This window comes from Armigeres subalbatus, chromosome 2 (assembly GCF_024139115.2).
Source record: "Armigeres subalbatus isolate Guangzhou_Male chromosome 2, GZ_Asu_2, whole genome shotgun sequence".
NCBI lineage: Eukaryota > Metazoa > Arthropoda > Insecta > Diptera > Culicidae > Armigeres > Armigeres subalbatus.
Genome location: NC_085140.1, coordinates 424,964,656 through 424,981,451, shown reverse-complemented (window position 1 = coordinate 424,981,451; position 16,796 = coordinate 424,964,656). Strand labels below are relative to the sequence as shown.

The window sequence follows — 16,796 nt, the reverse complement described above, 5'->3', positions numbered from 1 at the left end:
CAATATGACGTTATTGCAGAACCCGAAGTCGGGAATGGATTCTGATAAACCATGTCACTTGATGTCCTGAAATACTAGAACCAGGAGTACGGGTGACGAGACCACTTCATTGAATGTCTCAAGAGAGATCACGGGACCTGCAGTAGTCAGGATGAATCCCACTAACCGATGTCGAATGAATAGGGTTGTATTTACCAAAGTTGAAGAGGTCAAATGTGATACTCTTATTTCGGTGAAGCCCTTATTGACAGTGGTTGTACACCAAGAGTTGTAGAACCTGGCGGAAATGCAGATGATTTCTACAATGGAAGGTTGAATAAAAAAAAAACAACAGCTAAATGCAAGCTAAACCTATGTTGATGAACCCATTATAACAGAGTGTTTCTTGAAAGTTGTTAGTCATGGCTGTTTGTTAAGTAGAAAATATAAATGCTCTAGATAATGGAGTGATTTGCAACAGACACGTAAACCATACTAAGAAAATATATTGTCGAAACCAACTTCTAAATCAGAAAACAGAATCCGAGAAATTTCTCCAGGATGATGCAACAAAACCATATACGTACTCGACTCCAAGCAAAGCGGAAAAGTCCATCACTTCAACGTTGCGTTGCGTTGCGTTGTAACGGAGTATTTCGTAGATTGCATACTGATAGCTGTCATGTATATTCTTTAACTTTCTTACCCCAACTGCTTATGGATTACTATTTGGGAATTAATAGCAACCCAATTGGAGGTCCAAAATGATAAAGCATGAAAACTACCATTGCCGGCCACGCCCATCTTCTCCGTTACTAGGGAAGGGAAGGAAATGATGATATGACATCTACTTAGTGAGAGGCCAGCGACTCACCGACGCCCTCATAGATGTCAAGGAGTTGGAGTTAGGAGTTAGTTTTGGAGTTAGTTTTGGAATATCATCATAAGCAAATGATATGATAAGTTTTTTCAAACGTTGGGAGTGACCATGCTAAGAAATTTATGTCACTCCGTTTTCCTAGATGTTTAACTTCCTGGGATGGGACAAGGTATTAGACTTGCCCTGGCTAATAAGCCTAGGTTTAAGCGCCATTGCTCGCTCTCTGAAACGAGAAGAGAAGAATCATATATGGAAAACCCCTCCCCTGTCAAATTCAGTTTTTTTAGTATTTATGTCAAGGAGATCTAAAATCGATGAAAACTTTCAAACCAAATTCAATTACGATCTAATCCAAATCCATTCACACATCCTTTTCAACACAACTCACAAATCTAAAAAATATCGAATCCAAACTGTTTTCATTATTGGTAAATTAAAGTAATAGTATCAAACTAGGATTTTTTTTCCTTGTCATAAAATTCCAACAACCAGGACATCTTCAGTGTCTCGTACTAGACAGTGACTGATTCAAGTCAAGTACAATACAATCGAGTACAATTAGGTGGCAAAACTAAATGACACAGAGTTAACTCGTCTTATGAAAAGTAAAAACATTTCACTAAAAACCTCATAATATTTTCTTATATTTCCCTCATCGAAAGTAGCACATCATACATACACAAAGACAGATATTTGTTCAGCTTTCGAGCTGTGTCCATTTGAATATGAATCATGTTTCTACGACTATTCTATTGATAAATATATGTGGGAGTGCATTTACAACTTTCAGGTACGCGAATATCAGCAATTATTATATCGGAAAAACCTCACCAAATCTCCATTCCGTTTCGTCATTTTATCGACGTCCCTCTGGATGAGCACGATATTTCGATTTCTTGACTTCTTCTATTTCTTCTTAGCAGTCACCGCCACTATAGCTTCACCCACGTCATTGAACTGCTCGCTGGCTGTTCTCGAGCTTGTACCTATACATTTTCCTCACAAAATGCAGTGTCCTCGTCTTTGTTCCGACGATTACCTGATTACCTAATTTGAAGCAAGGTATCCGACGAGCAGGAGGCGCTGCTGCTTTCATACTTCCGTTATTCCTTCTTCATCGCTCCATCACACTAGTATTAGATCTCTTTGCACAAACCAGAAAACACTTTCACTTCCGGTGTCGCTTAATTGTAAGTTGCTTAAAATTCAGTTTCAGTAGGTAAATTTTTCAAAGAAAAAAAATGACGGGAGCAAAAATTATTGCGTGTTGTCACCAACGCAGCATACTTCGATCTCCGAAAAGTCCATCACTTCAACGAACCGTAAACGCCAGCATGACGGAAGAGTGAAACGTAAACCTGTTTACCTTAATGATTATAAATTATATTTTACTCATTCTAATTGAATATAAAACATCAATATTAAGAAAGGGGAGAGATGTAGGATCTTAGCAATCTATACAAATCTAAGCATTCTGGTTATACTATTGCAATCAATGACGTTAGCACAATAAACCATTATCGATTACGCCACCAAGCCAAGAAGACGTGTTTCACTATACTACAGTAGGCTTTTTTTTTATTTGGGGCTACCCCAAATGGCATAATGCCGTTTAGTATAGGGCCGTTTGGCTTGATGCCATTTGGCATAAACACAAAAATAATTATAATGATTTTAGGGACATTTGCTCAATGATAATTTAGCGTAAATTTAAAAGAATTATAAAACCTCTATGCAAATACGTGCTTTACAAGAGTCATTTGTCTTTTTGTCTTATTCTGGGCCCATGCGTGTTTTTAAGAAGTAATTCACTCTTTCGCATTATTCTGGACAAATGCGTACTTTCAAAGAAGGCAGCATCCAGAGTGGATTTAAATAAGAGTGGCGACACTGTCAGAATTGGAACAAAATTCATCTGTCATTCCCATACAAAATCGTGTTCCAAACGAGCAGGAGACCTGTCAAACGCGGCACATGTCGCCACTCTTAATTACATCCACTCTGACAGCATCTACTCTGCTGCTTTATTCTGGGCAGAGGCGTCGCGTGGTCAATTCTTCAACCTGTGCACCGAGCGGCGTATTTCGGTTTTAAGTTGTTTGAAGTAGCTACCAATGTACCAGCATTAAAATTACGAGCAAGCACGCGCCGTCGATACTTTTTCAAAATTATATTTGTCGTAGAAAAAAAAGTTATGCATTTAATGATGAAAATTATGACGAGTTGATGATTGTTCGTGCTTCCCGTATCAAAGTTAAATATTTTGAGAAAAACCTAACCTGAAATGACACATCCAAGTGGGCTTCGTGGCCGTGCGGTTAGTCAATCGTCTAGACGCATGTGCTGTGGAGTGTGGCTTCGATTCCTGCCCCAGTAAGGAGAAAACTTTTCGTAAAGCGAAAAGTTCTCTGGTCCACTGGGTGTTGTGTAAATGTCCTTGACCGTTGTCTAATGCTAAATGTCAAGTGTTCAGTCTGTGCGACCTCTGGTCGAAGACGGTGATTCTGTCTTTTTAATATAATCGATCCATCTTCAACCGTGTTCCCATATTTTCGTCTATCTGCTTCTAATGGAACGTACACACGGTCAAGCAGTTTGACCAACATTGACTCCACCTCTCGTTTATTCAAACATCCATCAAGTTTTACCAACAGCGACACGAACAAACAATTTATTCGACCAACAATATCACACACGAACGACCGAAACGCCAACTTGAGCATCAACCATCAAAAAATTCATGGGGTTTGTGCAACTTCACTACAAATGCTCAAACATGTTCGGCGAACCTTGACTCCACCCCCGACAACTCAAACCAAAATCAAACTGTTTTAATTTTTTCCAACCGAGTCGCCAACTGTCAAATGGTTGTTCGAACAACTTCACATACGTTCAAACAAAGCAGCAACCGAAGCGTTTTCTTGGGGGCGGAGTCAATGTTCGTCAAACTGCTTGACTGGTGTGTACGTTGCATAATGCAACGTACACACCAGTCAAGCAGTTTGACGAATTGTATCAGCGTACACATCTGATCATGCAATTTTTCATTGTTTGAACCTGGACATTCTTCCTAGCCCTCTACCCCCATGTTGTCCACATGGTATACGAATAGATTTGACGAAAAAATCATCATAAGCAAAAAATCCCAATCAATACGAAATATTGAAACGCTTTTGATATGCTTATTCAAAACCGGACTTTCGCCATGGAACACTTTGATAAAGCAGAAAATTTATTTAATCACCACCTCTTTTCTTTTTCTATTTTGTTCCGATTGCGCGCTCTTCAACCAAACGCGCATGCGCTGTTTGAAGCGGTATAGGGTACCTACTCGGTAGGCACCAAGCCGATGTGCTTTTCTGCACGGTTAGAAAAAAGTACCTAATATTAGGTACTTTTCACTCAAACCGGGGGTTCAGTGAGGGAACCCAAAATTAGGTAATTTTTTCTAGAAATTAAGTAAAATTCACTTAATATTAAGTAAAATATACTTAATTTTAAATAGAAACTAAACAAATGTTAAGTAAATTTTACTCAACTTTTGTAAACAGGGGCCATCCAGAAACCACGTGGTCATATTTTTGAAGATTTTCAACCCCCCCCTCCCCCCATGTGGTCTATCGTGGTCATTTGGCAGAACCCCCCCTCCCCCCCCCTTTGACCACGTGGTTTTTTTTTCAAGCACAAAAATTAAAAAAAAACCTATGTAACTAAAACATATGGTTAATCCGATCAATTTTAAAGATGGACAATTTCAACTGATTCAAAATCAAACTAAAACCCAGCATGGAAATTATAAATTTTCATTATTTCGAAGATTTTTATGATGTTATCATGTTGTAATGTGTATCAGGTATTAGTTTATCTAGAACTCGCATACCTTCGATGCATCAGGAGGATACCAAAAAATGCGGACTCGCGAATATGTTATAAAAATTTCGGGAAAAATTTGTAATGGCTTAGAAATTTTCCAAAATATCCCTATATTTTTTAATTTCTTTATTGGTGATTTTTTTAAATACATAATTGCAATTTTTGCTTTTACAGGTGCTAATTTATTATTGTTTTGTGGAAAATTTTCAACTGTTTATGGAAATTTTGCATTATTTGCAGTAATTCTATATTTATTTAATACTCATACCCTGATTTCTTTATTGGCAATTTCCAATTCTATTATTGAAAATTTCTATTTTTTCTCTGAGCTGGCTCTAGAGCTGGCTCATCTCTCAAAATTTCTAATTCTTCATTGAAATTTTATTTTGATATTGACTCGTGGAATCCAATGATGCCATACTAAACATATTTTCTCGGTCACTCTGATGTCTTTCGAATAATTTCCCAAGGAACTTCTATTCCATATCTCGAATATGCTTCAGTCAATGGTCTTTTCATAAGCGACTCATAGAAGAATGAATTTGTTATAGATCAATTATCATTTTGGAGTTCGGATCATTCGATTTATTCAATTAACCAAATTATGAATGATGTATCTAGACCAACATTTGAAAAGGGCGTAACAGCCAAAATTTATTCCTTCTGATTCTTTGTCCACATATATAGCTTTATACGTAGACGAAGAATCAGAAGGAATAAATTTTGGCTGTTACGCCCTTTTCAAATGTTGGTCTAGGTATGATATAATATCCCATTAGGTCCATTGGGTTGATATGACAATTGTTATTTGTACAAGCTACTACAGACTTTTTAGTTCAAAAACTTATGTTGAGCTTTTAAATGGAATGTCTTTACTTGTCATAAGACGAGTTTGTACCTTCCCATTTAATTCCACCACTTGATTGTACCTTGACAGATACGTATTTCGACCTCAACAGTAAGGTCGGCTTCAGTGTTTCGTACTTGACTCGACTTAGGTTATACAAAACTTTTAGGTTTTAAAAAACGTCCTGGAAGTCGTAATGTTTGAACTACTTAATCATCCAAGCAGAGATGCATCTGAACACGAGAACGCGTGTTCGTGTTCAAAACGTTTTGAACACTGCACACTGTTCAAGAGCACTGACCGAACTTAGCAACTTGTATCCTAGGAAAACAAACTCAAGCGACGGCATGCTACTCATTTTTCGGCTAGTAATGGAACACGTGGGTGTCTAACGGATAGAAATCAAGCATGCTCGTATGTTTTTGCATAGTTCCAAATCTTAGGAAACTTAGTTACCATGATCGTTTTGCTTGCGTACCAACTCAGTGCACACTGAACAGTGTTCAGAGTTCAAAACTAAGAACACCAAGGCACGCTCTTGGCTCATGTTCTGTTCAGGATGCATCTCTGCATCCAAGACCCAGTGCTTCTAAGGTCCTACAAAAAAGGCATAGTCATTGTGCAGCTTGATGTTGACTCAAGATAATTTTGGGTACCCTGTCTCTTAGATCTCATGTTAATGGAAATTAGGATCATATGCTTATTTCATCGGATTGGGTACATACCGATGATGAGGACATTACAAATGTCATGATTGATCACCCGAGAAGTCGTGGGCTGAACTTGAGAGCAATCACTGGCTTAACGTTCAGGATGACCCATCTTATCTGAGTGTCCAGAATGATTCAAACATTTCAACTTCATTTGCATGCTCTTAGAATCGAAATCTTCCCAAAGTTTCGGATAACTGAGTTTTCAGGGTCAGTCAAATTTGAGCTCCCATATTTTTTTCTGTAAAATCAATATCTAGATTAACAATTTTACTGAAGAAAATGGTGGTCTAGCTCTCTTTTGTGATTTAATAGACAATCTAAAACGCTGGACATATATGACCCATCCGTCCTGAAAGGGTTGAGATTTGTTTTGGAATTCAATTTCAATCGTTATTATAACACTATTTATTACCCTAGATTGTTTTAGGAATTCGAGTGTTTTTTTCTGGAACACTGCCACTTTTTTTTCATATCGCCGAACTCTTCTTAGTTCTAAGACCCTTTTATGAATTTAAAAAGCATTTTATTTAGAATTTCATGTTGATTTTTTAAATGCAAACTTCTCTATGTCATAACCTTTTTAACACGCACTACTAGAATTTTGTGCATTATTGATCGAAAAATTTAAAAATGCACCTAAATGTTCTAATTAGGTGCATTATTAAATTTTTCGATCAATTAGCCTAATTATTCAATATCATAAGAACTAGGCTTCTTAATCCTAAATAATTGCCTACATGTATTGCTTGGATGAATTTTAAATTCCAAGATCTTCCTAATTTTCAAGAATAATTATTCTGGAGTTGCAAGGGAAACCCTTCAGAATAGTTAGAAGAAATTCTTCGGAGTCTCCACGGAAAAATCTTCAGTTTTTCAACGATTTTTTTTTCGAAATTTTGTGGAAAAGTTCCTAAAAAAGGTTCGGTAGAAATTTTGAAGAACTAGAAGAATCCGTAGAAGGATCCTAAATGCATATTTACGATAAAAATTCCAATAAACATCAAATTCCGAAGAACTTCCGGTATAAATTAGAAAAAAAATCCAGCTTACTTTTTTTACAGAATCTCTAAAGATTTTTTTCAAAATCCTGGGCAAATTTAATAAATCTTCAAAGGAAATTCTTCTAAATTTCCAATGGAATTTTTTTTCGTTTTTCAAAAAATAATCTTAGAAATTTTCAGCAGTTTTTTTAATTTCCAAAAGAAATTATTTGGAGTATACCAAAATATTTCCGATGGAAATTCCTAAGATTTTCCATTAGAAAATCGATGAAAAGTTCATCTAAAACACCAATAATGAATTTCCCGAGGATATTTCGATGTTTTTACAAGTGGAAATAACGAAAAAAATTTCACTTTTGTAGTACTTATGAAGGTTGTACTTTAGAATCAATTCCAATAGGAATTCCTTAGAAAATTAAATCAAAATTTTGAAGATTTTCTGATGTGAAAATTCCTTAAAATTTTTAAATCATTTCTTGTGCTTCTTTGCATGGTAAAGATTTAAAGCAATGCACAATGGGGAAATCCGATTTCAAAGGTGGAAAAAATTGATAACTTTCTTCACGAACAACTTACAGAAGAGATCAAGACCTTATTCGAAAGGGAATTTTGCAAAGAATTCAGTGAGTGCTGTTTCATGGACGTGGAACGCTTCTGTATGTAGTTATTGAGCTCGTTTTGCCCTAATGCCCCATATATCGCGAGTTTCCAAACTATTTGTCATTTTATCTTTAAGACATTGTTCTAAAATTGTGTTTATCTCTTCACTGTGGATCCACAGAAGGGCACTAAATATATTTTGTTGGTAAAGTTGGAAATTTAAGGGATTTTGGGGTCAAATAAGCATCAAAGTGCATTTTATGTGAAATTTTCATGTATTCTGTAAGAAATAGTAATATTTACAGATAAGTGTTGATATTATTGTCTCAAAGTGTTGAACAGATATTGACAAATGTTTACCGAACCAAAATTAATGAAATAAATCGTTTCACAGATGTTTTAATTGGTTATTTATGGAGTAAAAACGACTTTTAAAAACTTTTGAATAGCACCGATGCCAAACGTTTCCAAACCATACCCGACAGCACAGCTAGACAATAATAATCATATTTTATGAGTCTTGATGTGATCATAGACAGGAGGTGACGGGAAATACTCTTTTTCCTACCTTTTGCGCAAATTCCCTATGAAATAATATAGCTCAATGATTCTGAGGAAGGAAATGATGTTGTAATGTTTATTTAATTGATATTTTCCAATGATATAATGAAAATAACTAATAATAATATAAATCATTAAAAATATTGAATTATAGGGGACTTAGGGGTCATACAGCTCATTTAATGTAACTTTTTATACAAAATACTATAACTTTTCTCACGAGCGACTCACAGATAAGGTTAAGGGCTTATTCGGAAGCGAATTTTCCTAGAAATTCAGTGAGTTGCGTTTTATAGACATGAGACACTTCTGTATGTAGTTATTGAGCTGGTTTTGCCCCAATGTCCCATACATCAAAATTTTTCATATTTTGGTACTTATATCTTTCAAAAATTACACTGAAATTCTGTTTTCCTCTTCATTGTAGATCCATACATGGCACTATACATATTTTGTTGGAAATTTAAGGGATTTTGGGGTCAAATAATCATCAAAGTGCATCTATGTGAATTTTTTATGTATTCTGTAAAAAATAATAATACCCAAGAAATCATTTACACTATATTATATCGAATGATCATTTAGGGTTAAAATACGGTGATTTAAAAACTTGTAAGCATTGATGTAGCTCTACATATGGTTAATTTTAACGAAATCTACTGCCTATTGATTATTCAGATATTTACAGATAATAGTTGATATTATTGTCATAATTTTTTTTAACAGAAATTGATACCATAAAAAAAAAAACAAATATCCATATATTACATTAAAAATGGATTTTTAAGGCATTTTGGGATAAATACGTGAAAAAATTGATTAATTCTGTATTTAAAAAAAAGGTTCTGAGCCCTGAACCTTTGGATTTTTTTTCCAATGAAATCTACGAATATTTGTTATTTTTATAGTATCATTGACAAATTATAATTGAATCAATGTTACTCCATCATTTCTTACTCAGAATCATTGAGCTATATTATTTCATAAGGGGAATTTGGGTGAAACGTCATGAGAAAAGAATATTTCCTATCTATTCCTATCTATTATCACATCGACTAATATATTTACTCTTATATAGTTGTGCAAACGGGTGTAGTTTGGGAATGATTGGCATCGGCACTTTTCAGAAGCATTTAAAAAATCGGGCTTTACACAATAAAACACAAAACAAAACGCTTGCGAAATTATTTACTTCAATAGTAATTGTTTGGCAAACATTTATCAATGTCTGTAGAACATTCTGGGAGAACAATAATATTTTTATTAATTTTCACAGAATTCATGAAAAATTCACGTAAAGTGAAATTTAATACTTATTTGACCCCAAAATCCCTTAAATTTCCAACTTTACCAACAAATCATGTATAGTGCTTTTCTATGGATCTATAATGAAGAGGAGAACACATCTATAGTACAGTACAATACTTGGAAGATAAAAGCACGAAAAATATGATAAACTGTGATGTATGGGACATTGGGGCAAAACGAGCTTAATAACTACACACAGAAGTGTCTCACGTCTATGAAACATCTCTCACTGAATTTCTTCGAAAATTCGCTTCCGAATAAGCCCTTAACCTTATCTGTGAGTCGCTCGTGAGAAAAGTTATAGTATTTTGTATAAAAGTTACATTAAATGAGCTGTATGGCCCCTAAATCCCCTATAATTCAATATTTTAAATGATTTATATGATTATTAGTTATTTTCATTATATCATTGGAAAATATCAATAAAATAAACATTACAACATCATTTCCTTCCTCAGAATCATTGAGCTATATTATTTCATAGGGGAATTTGGGCAAAAAGGTAAGAAAACAGAGTATCTCCCATCACCTCCTATCTATGATCACATCAAGACTCATAACATATGACTATTCTTGCCTAGTTGTGCTATCGGGTATGGTTTGGAAATGTTTGGCATCGGTGCTATCCAAAAGTTTTTAAAAATCGTTTTTTTACTCCATAAATAACCAATTAAAACATCTGTGAAACGATTTATTTCATTAATTTTGGTTCGGTAAACATTTGTCAATATCTGTTCAACACTTTGAGACAATAATATCAACACTTATCTGTAAATATTACTATTTCTTACAGAATACATGAAAATTTCACATAAAATGCACTTTGATGCGTATTTGACCCCAAAATCCCTTAAATTTCCAACTTTTACCAACAAAATATATTTAGTGCCCTTCTGTGGATCCACAGTGAAGAGATAAACACAATTTTAGAACAATGTCTTAAAGATAAAATGACAAATAGTTTGGAAACTCGCGATATATGGGGCATTAGGGCAAAACGAGCTCAATAACTACATACAGAAGCGTTCCACGTCCATGAAACAGCACTCACTGAATTCTTTGCAAAATTCCCTTTCGAATAAGGTCTTGATCACTTCTGTAAGTTGTTCGTGAAGAAAGTTATCAATTTTTTCCACCTTTGAAATCGGATTTCCCCATTGTGCAATGTTTAGCTGAACCTACAAAGAAATCAAAATGACTTTCCGAAGAAGAATGAATTTCCCATGAAATTTTGGAAAAATTTATGGTGCAAATTAAAAAAAACACGAACCTTGTGAATTCTAAAGATTTATTCTTTGAAAATCCAAAGTATTTGTTGAAGATAATCCATAGACTCTTCCGTGGAAATTCTAAATAATGCCTCGAATAAAAAAAATATTTGGAAAATTTAAAAAATGTGATAGAATTCACAAAGAGCGTAAAAAATTTCATTTCAAAATTCCAAATTTGAAAACAAAAATCCAAAAACAAAAAATCAACGGTAATATCAAAGTGTTTCATGTGGCATTGGCTATTTAATTTCTCATGAAAATTCAGAAGATTTTTTCTTGAAAAATTTGAAAGTCTTCTTCTTCTTCTATGGCTCCATATTCCAACTGGAAGTTGGTCTGCTTTTCAACTTAGTTTATTCTATTAGCATTTCCTCAGTTATAAATTGAAAGTTTTAAATGCCAGCAATTGTACGATTATATATCTTGTGTAGCAAGTACGAAGGATACATTATACCTAGGGTGTCGACAATGTTTGACACCCGAAAACATCCTAGACAGGAACGAGAATCGAACTCGTCATCTCCGGATTGGCAATCCTATGCCTTTGCTCGTAAGGCTAACTGGAGACTAAACATTTTGAAGTGCACTCCCGAAATGTTCGAAAAACTTATTTTGGAAATTAAATAGAATTTCTGGTGAAGATTCGGAAGAACTTGTCGAAGAAATTCATTAGAATGTAAAAAAATATGAAAATATGAACATTTTTTTCCACCGAAAATTATATGTATTTCCCACGAGACTGTTTTGAATTTTCAGACATAATTCACATGGAACTTTTTTCGGCATTTACACTTTCGATGTTTTGTTTTTTTTCATGACCAATTTGTAGCAAAATTTACAAGCAAAATTTTCCAGAGAATTGTTCAAAAAACATTCTGAATGCTAGCACTTTATCAGGATTGTATGAAGTAAGGTCAAAGTTTTTACAGGAAATTTTTTTACTGGATTTTTCCTGAATATCCACAAGATATTCTTTTGAAGATTTTCTTGAATTATTGTAAAACATGAACAGTTTTCAATATTGTAGCTGTAGTCCGCTGATGCAAAAGTGTCGGCGGCGTGATGCCAAAAACCATCTGCGGCGGAATTTTAAAAAATATTTTTCATTTTTCTTTCCCAATTTTCTTTGGTGAAAATTGAGACTGAAACGCAACCTGCTTTTTCGTTTATTTTTTTATGGAAATAGGATCTAAAGCTAAGTTGGCCAAATAACTCAGATATGCATCGGCGTTGCGACCGACGCTGCGTTACCGGGTTTTCTCGATGCTTAATGCTAAATTCTTTTAACACTGAGTTGAAAAGACGCTACGTGGGCATCGGCCCTAAGATGCGCTTTGCGTTTAATGATTAAATCATTAAATTTTGATGATTTGTATTTTTTACACCGCTATTGTTATTTACCAAAAATTTTTGTGTTAAAAAAAAACCACGTGGTTCGAGAGCAACACCCCCCCTCCCCCCATGTGGCTTATCGTGGTCATTTTCCAACCCCCCCTCCCCCCCTATATGACCACGTGGTTTCTGGACGGCCCCACATGAGATTACTCAACGTTGGGTTCCCACACTTTAATGCCCTTGTTGAGTGGTTTTGCTCTTCATTTTATGACAACAAAGGGAAGAGGGAGGGAGATGCAAGAGAAAAAAAGTACCTAAAATTAGGTACTTTTTTCTAACCGTGTGCATCGGCACCAAACCGTGCATTGCAAACGATGAACGCTTTGGCTACCTATACATCGTCGATTGCGGTTAAAGCGGATGACCTACACATACAAAATAATGCGTGTATGATGCATAGCAAACCGTTCTCTGCAGAAAGTGCACGTGTTGGACAACATGTGGCGGTGCGTCGTTTCGGTATCGTGGAGTAAAATATAACGCGCCCCCATCGCAGCATTTCGGTTTCCTCATATCACATGTCGCTTACGCTTACGATTATGTATTTATGTCTAATTTATACTAATAATATAACTTATACTAAACATATGACAAATGCACATAATCCAAGTATATATTTGTATAGGAATTACAAGAAATCTATCGTGAGTTTAAATGTTAGGGACAAAATTGCTACCTGTGCAGTGCACAGGTTCAGGGTTGTTAATCGATAAATTATCGTCCTTAAGTTAACGCCAACTTCGATAACGATAACGCTTTTACGATAATGCTTCGTTGACGATAAAGTGAGCGTTGAACTAACGTTATCGTTATCGAGTATTCGTTGATTTATCGATAATTATCGAGTTAACTGTAACATGTACTATAGTTCAAAGTACAAATATTCACAAGTTTGATTTGCAATATCTATTTAACAAATATTGTATCGCCTTACAATATTCAGAAACGCCTTTAAATCCTGGAATTAAATTGGGATTCAAGGAGGACACCGAATTGATCAAATCATTTTTATTCAATCATTAAAGTTTTTACAAAGTCGCAGTTGTTCATAGTAGAGAATCTGAGAGCATTTTTAATGTCTACCCATACTTGTTTAATCCAGCATGATTAACAAAACTTCTGTTTTGAAGATCCGGAGCACCCAGTTATATGAATATTTTATGACTCAAAGACTAAACTGCTTAGTCCAACCAAATCATATTGAAAAGGTGACGAGGTTAGTCCACCAAACTGTTGAGAGAATGTTTACTCGTTACTGGTGCTGCCTTGAATGCACCACAACAGATCGCTGCATCAAATAAATTTCTAGTACTTGAATTCCGATTCCAGGTGAATATTTTTGCTTATACGATAAACATTAGCAAAGAAAAGTCATCATGCTCTCTCATTAAAAGCGTATTTATATTTAGGTGTCACTGTCTCAGACAATTAAGACCGCCTGGGTATTGCAAATTGTTGCGATCTTCTTATTGCAACATATATGCTGCATAGTGAAAAAAAATCTCTAAACCACCAACAGAGCACCTCACTTCTTATCGTTTCGTAGAGTAAGAGGCATTAAGCAATATTTTTGGAGTGCCCCGCTTCAATCAAAATTAACTCTCATCAACCAGCTGCAAACAATGTATTTCATTCTCGGCTTCTGTCAAAATTTTACACCAACTTCATTCGCGTAATCTAGTAACCCCATTATCGCAAAATTATCGAGTTCACTTACGTTAAATTATCGAACTCCGATAATAATTCAGTTGATTCATCGTTATCGTAGCAACCGATAACGTTGATCACAATCAACTTTATCGGCGATAACGATAAATTAACGATTAACAACCCTACAGGTTGCACATGCGGACGCGACGCCTCTGATTCTGACAAAAAATGTGTATGTGATTGATGGATTTCCGAAAGGCCAACAATTTCGGCTCAAAGGCCCGTTCCTCTAATTTGAAAATGTCTTTTTCAACATTTACCTGATGGAAAAGGAAGTGACAAACAGGAAGGAACAGGAAATGCAAATAGAAAGGAGCATGGAGTAAGCTTCTGGGGAAGGTGCCCTAAATGAGGACTTCAATAAGTCAAAGGCGAAACACAGAGTAGACTGAAAAAGCGTAAATCAAATCCATATAGACTAGGGGAGAACAATGCATAATGCACCCCTGGGGCAAAATGGCCTCACTCATAAAATCACTCATATAATCTACAGGGTGTCTGCAAATTATCCGTACAACAAGACAGGTTTTTAAATATTTTTTGGAATAAATTAAAGAACCAGCATGCATTGCATGTTATTATAATAGGACTACATAAACCAAGCTGAATTTGTTCCCATTAATATGACCCCTGTATCCTGAGTTGTACGCCTTCGATCGTGACGCTCAGTGTTCTCAGAATATACATCTGTTACAGCCTACTGAGTTGTTATGCCCATTATAGCTACCGATTCAGTCCATTATTGTCTGTTTTTGATTTGTAGAAGCAAACTACCAAAATCTGTATGGATAATTTGTATTGTAGGAAATTTATGAACGAATATTACCATTACAATTAGTAATCCATTAGGGGGAAACATAATAAAATTCAGGTAATTTTGGGGATTTTCAAAACATTCTTTAACAAATCCGAAAAGTTTTTTCATTTTATTATTTATTTTTTATTATCCGCCCCCCCCCCTTGACCTTTCGGAGACCAGTAGGACAAAATGTTAATTACATATTTGTTACGGCCTTATTGAGCTCCATTGGAAAATATGAGCAAAATCCCTTCATATTCACTCAAATTTAACGATGTGTGATTCTTCCACCTCACCCGTAAGATTGAAGTTCAATCCATTGGGAAAGAACAAACAATCATGCGTTCACCATTATTTTACATGCAATTGAGTCATTTGTGTGTGTTGACTAATGAGTGTCGACTAAAGGAAAGCAATTTCCTATTATCGACCCCCTACTATAGGGCGAATTCAGTCAGACTTAAAAATGATAATTTCAACGAATAACGTCGTGAATTTGAGTGTTATATTATGTATCAATCATGGGAGATGTAGAGCTTGTTTTTAGATACTCTGCGATTTCACCTTGCGATTTATACCCTACTCATCCATATTTTCTTTTCTCAAGCACGTGATTTCTGCTGTTGCCCATAGTATCCAAGTGTTTGTTTATTAGTCAATTATTGCTGAAACGACTTAAATTGATAGCGTATAGCTATTGCGCCTAAGTGTAGTAGAGCTCAACTTTGTCCCGCACACTCAAAGAACAATATGTGACGGAACGCCGTCAGGTTCCCACCGGTAAGCAGTGGATATTGTTGCATATTTCATAAATATTCTATCAATCTAAGATAAAAAAAAGCAACAATCCTCCAGGGATTCCGACGGAAATCTTCCAGATTTGAGAGATTTCCAGATGAGAATCCTTTAGTGCTTCCGACGGGAATGTTCCAGGGATTCCGACGGTAATCCTCCAAGCATACCGAAGAGAAGCTCCAGGGATTCGAATGGCAATCTACCTGTGAGTCCGACGGAAATGTTCAAAGGGATTCCAATGAGAATGTTCTAGAGATTCCGAATGAAATCATCCACGAATTCCGACGGGAGTATTCCAGGAGTTCCAACGGGAATGTTCCAGAGATTCTGTCGGTAATCCTCCAGGAATTCTAACGTAGGCAAGGTTCCAGGGATATTGAAGCCAATCTTCGAAGGATTCCGAAGCAATTCGTTGAGGGAGTCCGAACTAAATCTTCGAGGAATTCCGAAGCAAACCGTCTATATATTCCGAAGCGAATCTTCAAATGATTCCAAAGCAATACGTTGGGGGATTTCGAAACAAATCGTCAGAGAGATTCCGATCGTCGAGGGAATCTGAAGCAAATCATTGACAGATTCCGAGGCAAAACGTCGACAGACTCTGAATTAAATATTCAAGGGATTCAGAAGCAAATCGTCGAAGTATTCTGAAAAAGTCGTCAAGGAACTCCGAAGCAAATCTCCGAACGATTCGAACAAATCCTTGAATGACTCCGATAGAATTCCGAATTACGAAAGATTCTGAAGCAAATCCTCCATGGGTTATAAAGGGTATCCCAGAACGAAACCCAATGTGAATTCTTCTGGATTCCGGTTGGAATGCTTCAATGATACTGAAAATAATTCTTTAGAGATCAGAAAAATATATTAAGCTCTTTTAGTGGAATGTATTAAACCGTCTAAGACGAATTAAGTACTGTCCATTTAATTCCACCAGTTAATTTTCGTTATCTTTGCAGATACGTATTTCGACCACAACTGTGTGGTCGTCTTCAGTGTCTTGTACTTGACTCGACTCGAAGTCGTATTCGGAAATGTGAAGTAAATCCTGTGTATTCGGAACT

At 35.6% G+C, this 16,796-nt stretch overlaps 1 protein-coding gene across 3 annotated transcripts in view; it reads left to right on the top strand.

Moving 5' to 3' along the window:
• LOC134213492 (proton-coupled amino acid transporter-like protein CG1139) overlaps positions 1–16,796 on the top strand; it is a 52,268-nt gene that overhangs the window by 2,388 nt on the left and 33,084 nt on the right. The window lies entirely within an intron of this gene.